Raw genomic sequence first — 11,994 nt, 5'->3', positions numbered from 1 at the left:
AAGCAGAACTGATCCCACTGGGAAGTTTTTGACCAGCTTTAATGAGAGTTCTACTTGCAGATACTTTTTGATGACAGTGCATCTCTGCTATTTTGAGTCAGGCTGAGTTTGGTGCACTGTGAAGAATTTTGCTCTCAGTGATTCAGCTGCAGTGCTGTTAGCAGCATTAGCACGGACAGTGCTGCCAGCAGAAACCTCAGGAGCAAGGATAACTGGCATGATACCGAGAGCAATACAAAGCTGTTGACAAATACAGCTCTTAGTACCACTGACTGTGCTAAGCAAGGATGGAAAGCCTCCTGCAGCTTGCTTGGTACAAGCACAAGTGCAAAGTCATTCTTTGGGCTTTCAGATTGTCTGGCTGAACCAAGGAACACTATGGGAGGCTGCTGAGTGATGCTGTCTGGCGATGATCCCATGCTAAAAATACAGTGGAAGATAACTGCTAGTCTTTTCAGAGTTTTCCTCCTCAGTTTTCTGTGGATTTTATGCTGTGCATATACAGTGCTGAATGGGAAACAGAGCACCTCATTTTTTCACTGAACCTCAAAGCTTCTTTGGTCTGGTACCTTTTTTGCTCCTAGCTGCATTTCTGTGAAGATGTTTCATGGCCCTTGCATGCTAGTAATTACAAATTATTAAATCCTAGGGATTTACACGTTTATACCTCTTATTGAGGAGAACTGACAATTTATGCAACAAAAACATAACATCTGTTAAATTTTAGAATTAGTGAACTTCTAGGCTTTTATTCTTCATGCAGGCTTTCTAATGCAGTATTTTGAAAGCTGCATTTCAAAGCAAAAATCAAATAGTATCTCCTTTTCCATATGGTGGAAAAGAGAAAAGCTTTTCCCCAGTTTATCTCCTGAGTGACTAATGGCTATACTTCTGGAGCAGATGTAAGTGAGCATTGTATCTATTCTAAACACTCTTATCACCATTTCCAAGGGGTTTGTAAAGGATGACAAAAAGCTGTGGTACAGAAATTACTGTGATGGCAGATTAGAATTCCAAGGTTTGTGGGATTTTTCATATCAGAAACAGTTGCAGTGATTTAAGATGCTGCCAATCCTTATTCTCCTCACTACCCAGGCCCAGTTATATTTTCCAAATTTCTTACAAGTAATTTATGTGATTCTAAGCCAGTATCATATGAAATCTAGCAGCTCAGGATCAACTGCGTCTCACAGTAATTTGAGTTTTCTTGCTAAACTACTATATTTCACAGTAAAGTAGCTGAGGAACCATTTTGCTCCACTGATTCCAAAAGGGAGGACATTTTCAATGTGATTGTGTTCACCTCTGGCAGGAGGACACTAAGAGTTGGTCAATAACAATTTACATTGTTGCAGCTATTTCTTTACTGAATGTGTTTCCAAAACCAAAGGGAATAAATACAGAGTTAAACTCTGCAGCTGATCGCCAAGTTAGCTACAGCAGAAACATTTTTAAAGTGCTGTATAATTTTATTGGCTACTAATTGCTTGCAAACCACTTATATAAATCTAATCAAATAAACCAAAGCTTTCTAAGAATCATAAAAGAAAAAGTACTCCCTTTGGCTTGGCTAGATGCATTTGTTGAGACTGATTCAAGCCAGGATAACAAATCCCATATTCCAGATGACAAAACATTTTCCATCAGACTATCTTTCAGAGGCAAATCTCTTATATTGACAATTCCTGTCCTGTGACTAAAATTTATTGCATTTTGAACTGAATACTCTATATTTTCAGAGACAATGAAATGTCAGTTTGAAATTATCAATAACTTGTTGTGACTGAAAAAGTGTCAAACCCTAGTGTGCCTAATCTTAGGAGAAAATAATGAATTATAGATTTTAAAAGGTCTTTATCAAAATTTCTTCATGTGGACTAAAAATTGAGAACCTGGGACAATGTATGAAAGGTTCCATTTTAATCTGCAACTGACCTGAAATAGCACATCTGCACCCTAGAATATATGCAGCAAAAAGAAACAGATTGAAATATGTATTTACAAGTCATCATTAAAATGTTTTTGTACCCTGAGTGACCTGCTGAAAGAACTGAGTTTGAATGCTTGGTTTGGGGGGAGGGGAAGTTTCAGTTTTGACAATTAAACATATTATTTCTTCATATAAGCTTTGTATTTTCATATAAGCTGTGAGACATTCACCCACCTTCTTCTTTGGGATATTAGGAGAAACACTGGTTAGAAAGCAGGAGTAGTAGACTTGGGTCAAAGGCAGGTATCCAGGCATTTAAAAAGATGTTCAGTTGACTTCACTGCAGAGTGATAATTAGTTACACTCAAATGATGTCCCTTGAGGTAATGCACTTGAGAGCAAATCTGGCATGCAGCTCAAAGTTTTCTGGGGTCATAGCCTCGGATCCTCAGCCAAATATGCTCAGATGTATTCCAAGTTTCTTTACAGGAAAAGGTGGAAAAACTTTTTTTGCCATTACAGTGTATAAAGCTAGGTAACAGAAATACTAGAATTGGTCTGGGTGGAAATCCACAACAGCACCTGAAGAAACAACAGAGCAAAGCAGCAAATCTACTTCGTTTTGGGGAGAAAAGGACAATTTTGGTGGAAAGCAATGTGCACATGCACACAAACCCAAACATTTCTTGTCTCCAAAAAAATCTAGAAATATATCCAATAGCCTACTTGCACAGAACTCCACAACACTTGCTGGTGTAAAGCTTAGTTAGACATGGCTTACCCAGCTGATGGCACAGATATCTGGTGCTTTGAGCCCTGGCTTTCCCATGAGAAAATTAGTTTGTAGAATTCTGTAAGCCCTGTGCATATTTCAGCATTACTCTATGCAATACACCAAATGTTAGTTGCTATGCAGTATATTCAGCAATTTTCATGGAGTCTCTTATTTTGCTTTTCTCTTTGCTTGGCAGCAACACCTGTGACAAAAAAGGATTGGTTTTGGTCCTCTTTTAATGCAAGTTCTCTCAGTCAATAAGAATTTCTGAAGTGATCAAACATGATCCTTTTAGCAGAAAGGGTCAAAGACGCATTGGTAGTCTGTGTCTTATGCTGAAAGATCACCTAATGGGTATTATCAAGGTCCTGCTGCATTCTAAACACAAATAAATGAGAATCCTGAATAAAACTTTGACCTCCTGTATGGCACCAGCTCCCAAACCATCTCTGTTGCTCAACCCTTGCAAGATTTCAATGGCAGCAGCTGATTTCTCATTTTCCTCTGAGACAGTACCTAGTTTGGCACTTCTTCAAGCTGTAAGCTGCTGTTATCCCAGAAAAATGAGGGGCAAGCTGATGTCTGAAAAAAACCCCAGGCATCATGGCTTATTATTACATGCTGTCCTACCCCACTCAGAACAGGTCTTCATACAGACTTGATTTTGCATTGATATGTGAACAACACATAAATGCCATTATGAGTTACTTAGAAAAATGCTACTTAACTAAAATGTATTTCAAGGATTCTGTTATATTAAAAAAGCTTTATTGTCTTCATGGCATATTTTTGAGTCTTAAGAATGAATTACAAGTGTGACCTGACCCTGATAGGGTTTAGTATTCTTTTATCCCTTCTTAGGAGGTGAGTTTTGTGCTTTCAGTTTTGGAACTACATTTTTCCCCCTTGCTACTAAATGCTCATGTTGCTACTTACTTGTACTGTATTACAAAAGCTTTGTTAAATAAATGTGCCTGGGATTTGTGGTGAAAGGGGGGGAAATTTGTTACCCTTAATTCTTGTAGCAGTTCAGCCCCAATGAAACTGGGATTATTCTGTGACCCACTCTCTCTGACCATACATAAATCTTAAGAGACACAAATGCCTCACTGCAGGAGAGGCTGTGGTAGCTGTACCAGCCAAGGAAAAGTCTGAGGGAAGAACCAGATTTCACTTCTCTGGGGCCCTCCTTTTCCCTGTGGTCGATTGCGAGAATGTGCTACATTACCCTTTAACAACCTGTGGTAATTTCTTCCCTTCCCTTTCTCTAAGTGTATGGAGACTGTGGAGTGTTTCCACATCAGCCCACTTCAACTTCTTGTGTTCAACATGTTACCAGAATATTTCTCTTCTGAACTCTTCTGTGGAATCTGAAAGCATGCTAGGCCTTAATAAAACACATACAAGATCAACAGTATACTGCCCCTAGATATTTCCACTGCTGAGCCAAGTAAGTGGAGAGAAGAGACTGATGAATGACTCCATGGCCACACATGGGAAAGAAAGAAAAGTATTTCCAAATGTTCTGTTAAAACCTGTAACATATTTTTTAAAACTCTCACATTTCAAGTCAAAATCCCCTGAGACAGAACTTCTGACCTTCACTATCTTTAACTGTGTGTTTCCATATGTGCCACTGCCAAAATGCTGAGTAGGCATTAGAGATATACCTTCAGTATATAATTTTAACTTATAAGATGCTTACTGTGAATTCAGATACTTTGCTCTGAAATTGGTGCAATTTCACTGCAAATACTGCAGAATACATAATGCTACCTAAGCAAATGCCACTGAGGCATTACAGATTATTAGATACCAACACGTTTAACAAATGTAAGCAAAGAGCATTTAAAGGTCTACCAAAAAGCTATCTATATTCCTTTCAACAAAAAATATCAAAAAAACAAGGTACTAGCAAATTGTACCATGGAATAGAGGTGGATCTACAGAGTAAAACAATTGTTTTTGAGGACCTTGACTCCATGCTAAATATATTTGATGGGGGTGTTAATAATTTTAGATCCTCTTTTGTCTGGTTCTGTACATCTGAACCCTTCATTGGCAGGTGGGACATATCTCTGATTTAATTTCTCTGAAGAAGGATTCAGTGATAATCATAGTGCTCTAAGTGGGGACAATCACAAGGTTTGCTTCAAAGTTCACTCTTGGTCCAAATTAAAATGTTAATGTTAATCCCACAAGACTTACAGTCAGTGTCCTGAAACAACTCCTTTGAGAGGCAACCAAATTACCAGATATGACCAATCCAGACTTATCTCAAAAGTTATCTACCCCTATTTCTTACTTGCTTGTTTCATCCAGACACAGCTCTTCCATAAGTATTCACAAAATCACATTGTGTCTCTTTCAAATTCAAATTTCAACTCTCTTTTAATATTTTCTTTGCTGCCATGGAGGTTGCAACCATGAGAACTGCTTGTTTTGTTCACCAAAAATTGCCACCTTGCACTGCCCCTTCTTCCTGTATCCAAATGTCTTGTTGTCAGAATCCAAGAGAAAGACAGATCTCCAGGTCAATAACTGGCATCTCCCTTCGGTGTCTGCAGAGTGCTGACAGAATGAGGTGCTGCCCTGTGCCTGTGGCATGGAGATGTTACAGTAACACATAACAACAGAGCCATTCTGACATCTAACCTGCTGCATCTGTGTCACTCCTACAAACATAAAATGAGGTTATTCACACCTTCCTTAACCTCCCATGTGCAATGATTTTTAAAGTAAGAAAGAGCCAAAAATGACTTTTCACACAGATATATGTTATCATATAGTCTAGACTTGTCTCCCTAAGCCTCAGCAAAAACCAGGTCCTTCCTAAGAAACAGGGCAGAGGTGTTATTTTAACAGTTATCACTGCTCTACTCTCACTGCCCACTGTGCCTCTCAGCAGAGAATCATGGAAAGACAAAACACTAAAGCCAAACGTTAGCATTCTGGGCATGGGGCTAGAAATCTGAGCTAATATTAGCAGTCAGCAGTTCTAATTTTCTAAATTACTTTGGCTAAGTTGCTTAGGCCTTGTTTACATTAGATTTCCAGCTGTATGGAGAAATAATTCAAATATGAAAGCTTAAATTTTTCTAAAGCCCCCAGTGCTAGGGATTTCCTCAGCTGATGTATGCTTAGTCTCAGATACCTTTAAAGAGGGTCTCTGCAATATCTCAAATCACAAGATGCTTTTAAAATTCAGGTTGTTTTAAATTTGATCCAGTTGTGCTGCCTCTCAGCAAAGCAGCAATTTTTTCCTTTCAGAAAACCTCTTTGAAGAATATTTTAAATGCATGTCAAATAAGGTCTCAACGGTGTCCCATGATAATATGAGTTCCTGTACTTGTATTTAGCTCAGTTGTCTCCCACTGAAGTCCTAATTATATATTCTGCTTATACCTGTAATTAACTAGGAATTTTAAAACTTTTCTCTCATGTCAGCAAATGAAAGCATGTGAATGGAGTTTTCACCTTCTTTCTCAGGTTCTATATCTGCAGAAGACAGACAAGTGGCAGAGGGACAATACTCCTAGCTGGGTAGTTCACAGAGCTGAACACTCCAGATTTGGCAGTGAACCAGCAGTAGAGTGCTACAACTATTGACTTGCATAGTCCATGGTGCAGTCTCACAACTGGTGCAAAATAATCTGAAACCAGAATCTGAATGAACCATCCCTGTTCTTGCCCATGGTCATGTCCTCCCCTTGGTTCTAGGTTTAAAACCAGGAAGATATGCAATGAGTATGCCCAGTCTGATCATCTGACTTGAAATCAACTCTGCAAAAAACCCAAAAGTCAGCTATCCTGGGGAGCTGAATCAGCTCCCCATTGACCTTGAGAAAGTTAGCACTGGGCAGAGCAGAAGAGTGGTGAGTAAGAGGGAAGACCAGCTAATATTATTATGGTCTTTGACTCAAACTGTTCATAAAAACATCCTCTGAAATATTTAGCAAAATGGCATTAGGACCATTGAACTGGTACACAGGGAATATAAGAATGTGTCAAGTACTGGTACAATAAGGCCATGCCACTATCCCCTTTTCTCCCATTTCTGAATATGTGGCTACACCACTTCAGCTGAGTCACCACTGGGAGTAACTGGTAGAAACAGCAGTAACATTTATTTGCTTGGATACCCATCACTTTTAGAACTGACTACAGAAATGTGAACAGCCACCAACCTGGTCTCAGCAGATCTGTCTGCCTGATCCTTCTTCCCTTACATGATATCTACACTGTGAATCCATAGTTCCTCTGGCCCCAGCCTCCGCCTCTCAAAGTGAAAAGCTGCACCTCTGTACAGGACTGTAGTTCTTGGTATTTCAAACCCTTGGAAAGAAGACAATATAAAAATCAAGATCTCTAGAGCTTACAAAGACTGTATGTGAGGGTGTTCTGCCATAATGACTGAATAAATCCAACAGCACAAACAGAAATCTTCATTGCCACAAAAAGATCAGTGAGCTGAAACAACTTGGCATGGTTCCTGTCTCAGTGGATTTACCTCTGAGATATCCTGAACCTTGAAGATAATCCCATTATTAATTGCTTAAAATCTCAAAAGAGTAAGAGTGAAGAATACAGAGAGAAACCATATGGTGACCTCAGAGAGGTATCTGAAAAAGAAGGCCAGACAGCTCAGGTGGGGAGAGACATTCCCAAAGATTAGAAGGCAAGAGCAGAGATCACTTTCCTTCACTGAATACTTGCATACTTGAATATTTGCAGAGGCTTTTAAGCCCTAGAGTGGAAGTTGAAAAGGAAATGGATTATAATAAACAACTCCCTTTCACCTTTTTTGGCATGAAAGGCTGAGACTTTCCTGTGCATATCATTGAGAGCAGCAGTTTGCCTTGACTCCTTTCCATATAACTGAAAACAGCAGTGTCTGGATTACAGTCTCCTCTGATTCCTGTGACCCAGACACAGACTTGGAACTACCCAATTTGTGCTCCCCAAGTTCTTCCAAGATCACAAAGAGAGAGGCCAAGGCAACAAACAACAAGGAACTCCATTAAGCCAAGTGCTGGAAGCTTCAGAAGTCAGAATTCTCCTTCAATTTTATTGCAAATTTCCCGGTTGGCATTAATTTAAGCATTTGTACTTCTAGTAAAATAGATTGTTTGTTGTAAAAATTTGCATATCTGCTATGTCTATCAAAAAGCCAAAGTATTTTCTGCTGAGCAAAATATTTTCTGCCATTTCTTTTAATATCCCTACAGGTCTGCAACTGCACATATGGGTAATAACCTGTCCAGGTCAGAGACTGCAGAGCTACAGCAGACTATACAATGAAAACACATATTGGAAATAATATAGCATGAAAAACAGCACATATTGCAGCACTGTTTCATAAGATGACCTGTTAAAAACTACTCACACATTCCCCTGCTCTTCTGTAATTCAATCAGCTTCAGTACTCCACAAAATTAATAAAAGTGTACCAAGTTATATAAAAGTTGATATCTATTCCTCAAATAATCTACCTGCTATTCTACATGGAATTATTAAAAAAAAAAAGTGTAGAAAATGCTAAAAAAATATCACAGAGCACAGAAATAGTCCAGCAAGCTTAGTTGTTGAGGGAATATTGCCATGTCCATGTAAACAACAAAAAATGTGTTCAGCAGGGCTGGATTAGTCTTAGCTCAGTGCAGTGCTACTTTGGGAGGTGAATGAGGGACTTGTTACATGAGAACAAGCTTGGTTGGTACCTTACAGAATAAACATATTCCACTTCAAAGGTAAAACACTCTATATGCCTGAATACTGAAGGAATCCACAAGACTGCTATAGGATTTCCTTTCATTTGCAGCTTGAAATTCAATACAATCTACAGCAGTTACCTGAAAGTGTGACAAACAGGGCTAGTTATCCAAACCCTGCAGCTCATGAGTTCCCACTACAGCATCCCAATGGTGGGTACAATGCCACCTAGAAGGTGCAAGAGGACTATTTGTCTACAATGCTGGATATAAACCCAGTGAGTCATGCTTTCCCCTAAGTACTGACATGCCCATAAATGCTTTTTATTCAATGCAAAGCAAAAGCTGCCATTTGCACCTGGCTGTGCAGCACACAGATGTTGCACATCAGGGTAAAACACAGTCCCAGCCATTTAGAGGTGAACTATTGGAGATGTGCTGTCGTTAAACAAATCCCAACGTGCCTGTCACAGAGAACATGTCCAAGGTATGGCTGCAGCTCAAGATTTTTTGTGACAGCAGGATATTGGTCAGGTGTGATTGATGCTGGGGAGATGATAATTGCTGAGTAAATAGAAAAAAAACTGGATGAGCAGTGGGGAAAATAAGTATGGTCACATTTTAAGAAATTCTGAGTAAATATTTGCATCAATTAAAATGAAGTGTGCTGTTCTCATCCACATGTTTTTAAAAAATGATGCTTTATTCCAAACAGGCTACTGAGACTATGCAATGACAGCAAATATATTAGAGTATAGTAACTGTTTGGGATGCTATTTTACTTTTACAATGAGCAGTTTTGGGGTTTTGTGCAAACTTGTTTTACTCTACACAATTTTCTGACTGAGATGGTCATTCACAGTAATACCAACACCTACTTGCTGAGTTGTGCTAAGAACATCCACCACCTCTGCATAATGTATAAGAGACAGAAGAACAGCAAGCCAGCTAATTCTTTGCACAATAATAAATCAGCATATATGTCTTCAAGCTAAAATTAACAGGTGCATATAATTCTTCATAAATATATCTGCAATTTGAAGCACAATACAGCACATACAATTGAGAATGCAGGAGACAGTGTTTTTTTATTGAAATGAAGATGCAGTATTTGATGCTTAGGTTTGAAAGAAGTATAGCTTAATAAAAATGAAGCTTATCATTCAAGTCACTCTTTCACTTCAGAACTAATTTATGGTGCATTTTACACATACTGCAAATGATGAACAACAGCCTCGGGTAATTGCTTTCCTTACAAAGTGTGAGAATCAAAGGATACAATTTTAGATGTGTGGCCATAGATATGACCACACCAATGAATTGCAAATAGCAGACATAAGAGTCAATGATGTGCTGTCTTTGATAGATGTAGTGTTATAAATTGTTTCTTCCATGACAAATCTCAATGGGAGAAGAGCTCTTAATAACAGAATTTTTGGTGCATAGATTTAAAAGAAAATGTGGTTGTGTGCAAGTGTAATTAACAAGAAGAAGAGAACTGTGCTGGTCACTTACCGACTGTTTTGACATCTAGATGTAACAGGTTTTGTCCACCAAAGCTAGTACTAGTTCTGGAACCTATTACAATCCAACTTGATTTCCAGATCCTAAATACAGTTAGCAAAAATTTGTGGAGGGCTGGGGAGCAATTCTTCATTTATAGTTCAGCCAAGCCCTACATGACATCACTGAAGAAGAATTTTGTCCATCATTTTTCAAAACTTATTCACATTTCCCCTATCATATTGCAGGTAAGCTGTGGTCACAAATACTGCTGTTTACAGCAAAATCACAAAGAGCATCACAGCCAAATGTGTATATGTGCTTCATCTTTCAAGGGGACATATAATCACCCTTCTGGGAGAGCTAACAGAGGTCACTTAAAGCCAGGAAGCCTGACAGAGATTTCCTTTATCCAATAGCTGAAGTTTAAGTGATCAACGCTCAGTAACAACACACAGGCTCTGAAAGGTTCAGTCTTCACTCTGAAAACATTTTAGGAAGGCCTCAGCACTTCATAGGAGTAGACACATACTTGGCAGCAAACACCAAAGCATCAAGTAAGCAGTGCCAAAGGGCAGCTGGTGCCACATCTGGCAGAACAAGGCCCTGTGTCTGTGTTAACTCATGCACTCCTTTGGAGCTGACTGCTGTACAGGTCCCATGCAATTGAACAGGATTCTCATTTTAAATAAGTAAACCATGCATAGGTACAATCCCAATCTGTGCAGGCTAAGAAGATTAATATATACTTATTTAACTTCCCAAAAGAGTCCTGTTTTTTACCACTCTGGTCAGAAAGGCAATGGTTTATTAGGGAAAGCTTCCAGTTGGAGGAGCTGGCTGCCTTCCTCAATCTTATTCCCTGATTCCCATGCTACAACCTTTGGCTGCTGTTACCAGCCTTGGAGTCTCCTGCCTTTGTTAGACATAAACATTTTCCAGAACTGGATTCCTTTTTTGAAAAATTGGGGTCCAGACCCTAGGAGGCTCTGTCCATGAAGAGTGTCCTCATAGAGGGGAAATTAAAATTAAATGCCAACTATTATTTGGCTGTTTCCCTCTCTCTCCTGCCATCATCTATAGCTGAGCACAGTGAGCTCCACTTCAGAGTTGATTTCCTTCCCTTCTGGGACTCCAGATATATGAGCCTTAGTGATTCATCTCTGTGAGTTTAACACTGAAGCAAGGATTCATCTTAAGACTGTAAGTCACAATATGGCCAGGAAACACATGCTATTTGGAGACAAAAAGTTCCTTTGAATATTTAAAGACATTTAGGAGAATCTAACCTGATTCTTAACTGCCTCTATTTCCATTATTGTTCTGGAAAATGTTATTAGCTGCCAGAAAGATCTACCCTGGTTAAGGCAAGCACTGTTCATTGAAAGCAGTTAAATCAAATCATAGAATCATAAAATGGTTTGAGTTGGAAGGGACCTTAAAGATCATAGTTACAATGCCCCTGACCAGGGCAGGAACACCTTCCACTAGAACAGGTCGCTCAGAGCTCCACGCAGCTGGCCTTAAACAGTCTTTGTCTACTGACAGCTGAAAGGAGAGATCAGCAGGGCTGGGCAGGCATGGTGGTGAGGCTGAATGTTTGATTTGGATGGTGGTAGGGCCGCATGTTTGATTTGTACATGGCTGCTCAAACAAAGCCAGGGTATGAGACACCACCACAGACCCCATCAGAGAGTCATAGAATTTAGAACTCTGGTAACACTGATCCTGTGTGTCTGACAGCTCAAAATACAGTTCAGTGCCTTCCATGCCAAAACTACAACGAAAAATAGTTCAAACATACATTTCTTCTAGAAAATTAAGCAATATTCAACACCACTGCTGAAAAAACAGTATTCAGCTGTGGCCACTGTAACCACTTTTACTTACAGATTTATTTACCTGGTCTAGTGGAAGGCATCGCTGCCCAACAGGGTAGTAGGAACGAGCTGATCGTTAAGGACCCTTCTAACCAAAACCATTCAATGATTCTATCATTTCTAGTTGCGAAGGGGGATTAATATCCAAGTTTTTAATGTGACTTACAGCTCACTAGGTAAAACATACTTAACAGA

The sequence above is a fragment of the Erithacus rubecula genome, assembly GCF_903797595.1.
Source record: "Erithacus rubecula genome assembly, chromosome: 1".
Classification (NCBI taxonomy): Eukaryota; Metazoa; Chordata; class Aves; order Passeriformes; family Muscicapidae; genus Erithacus; species Erithacus rubecula.
This window is presented reverse-complemented; position numbering follows the sequence as displayed.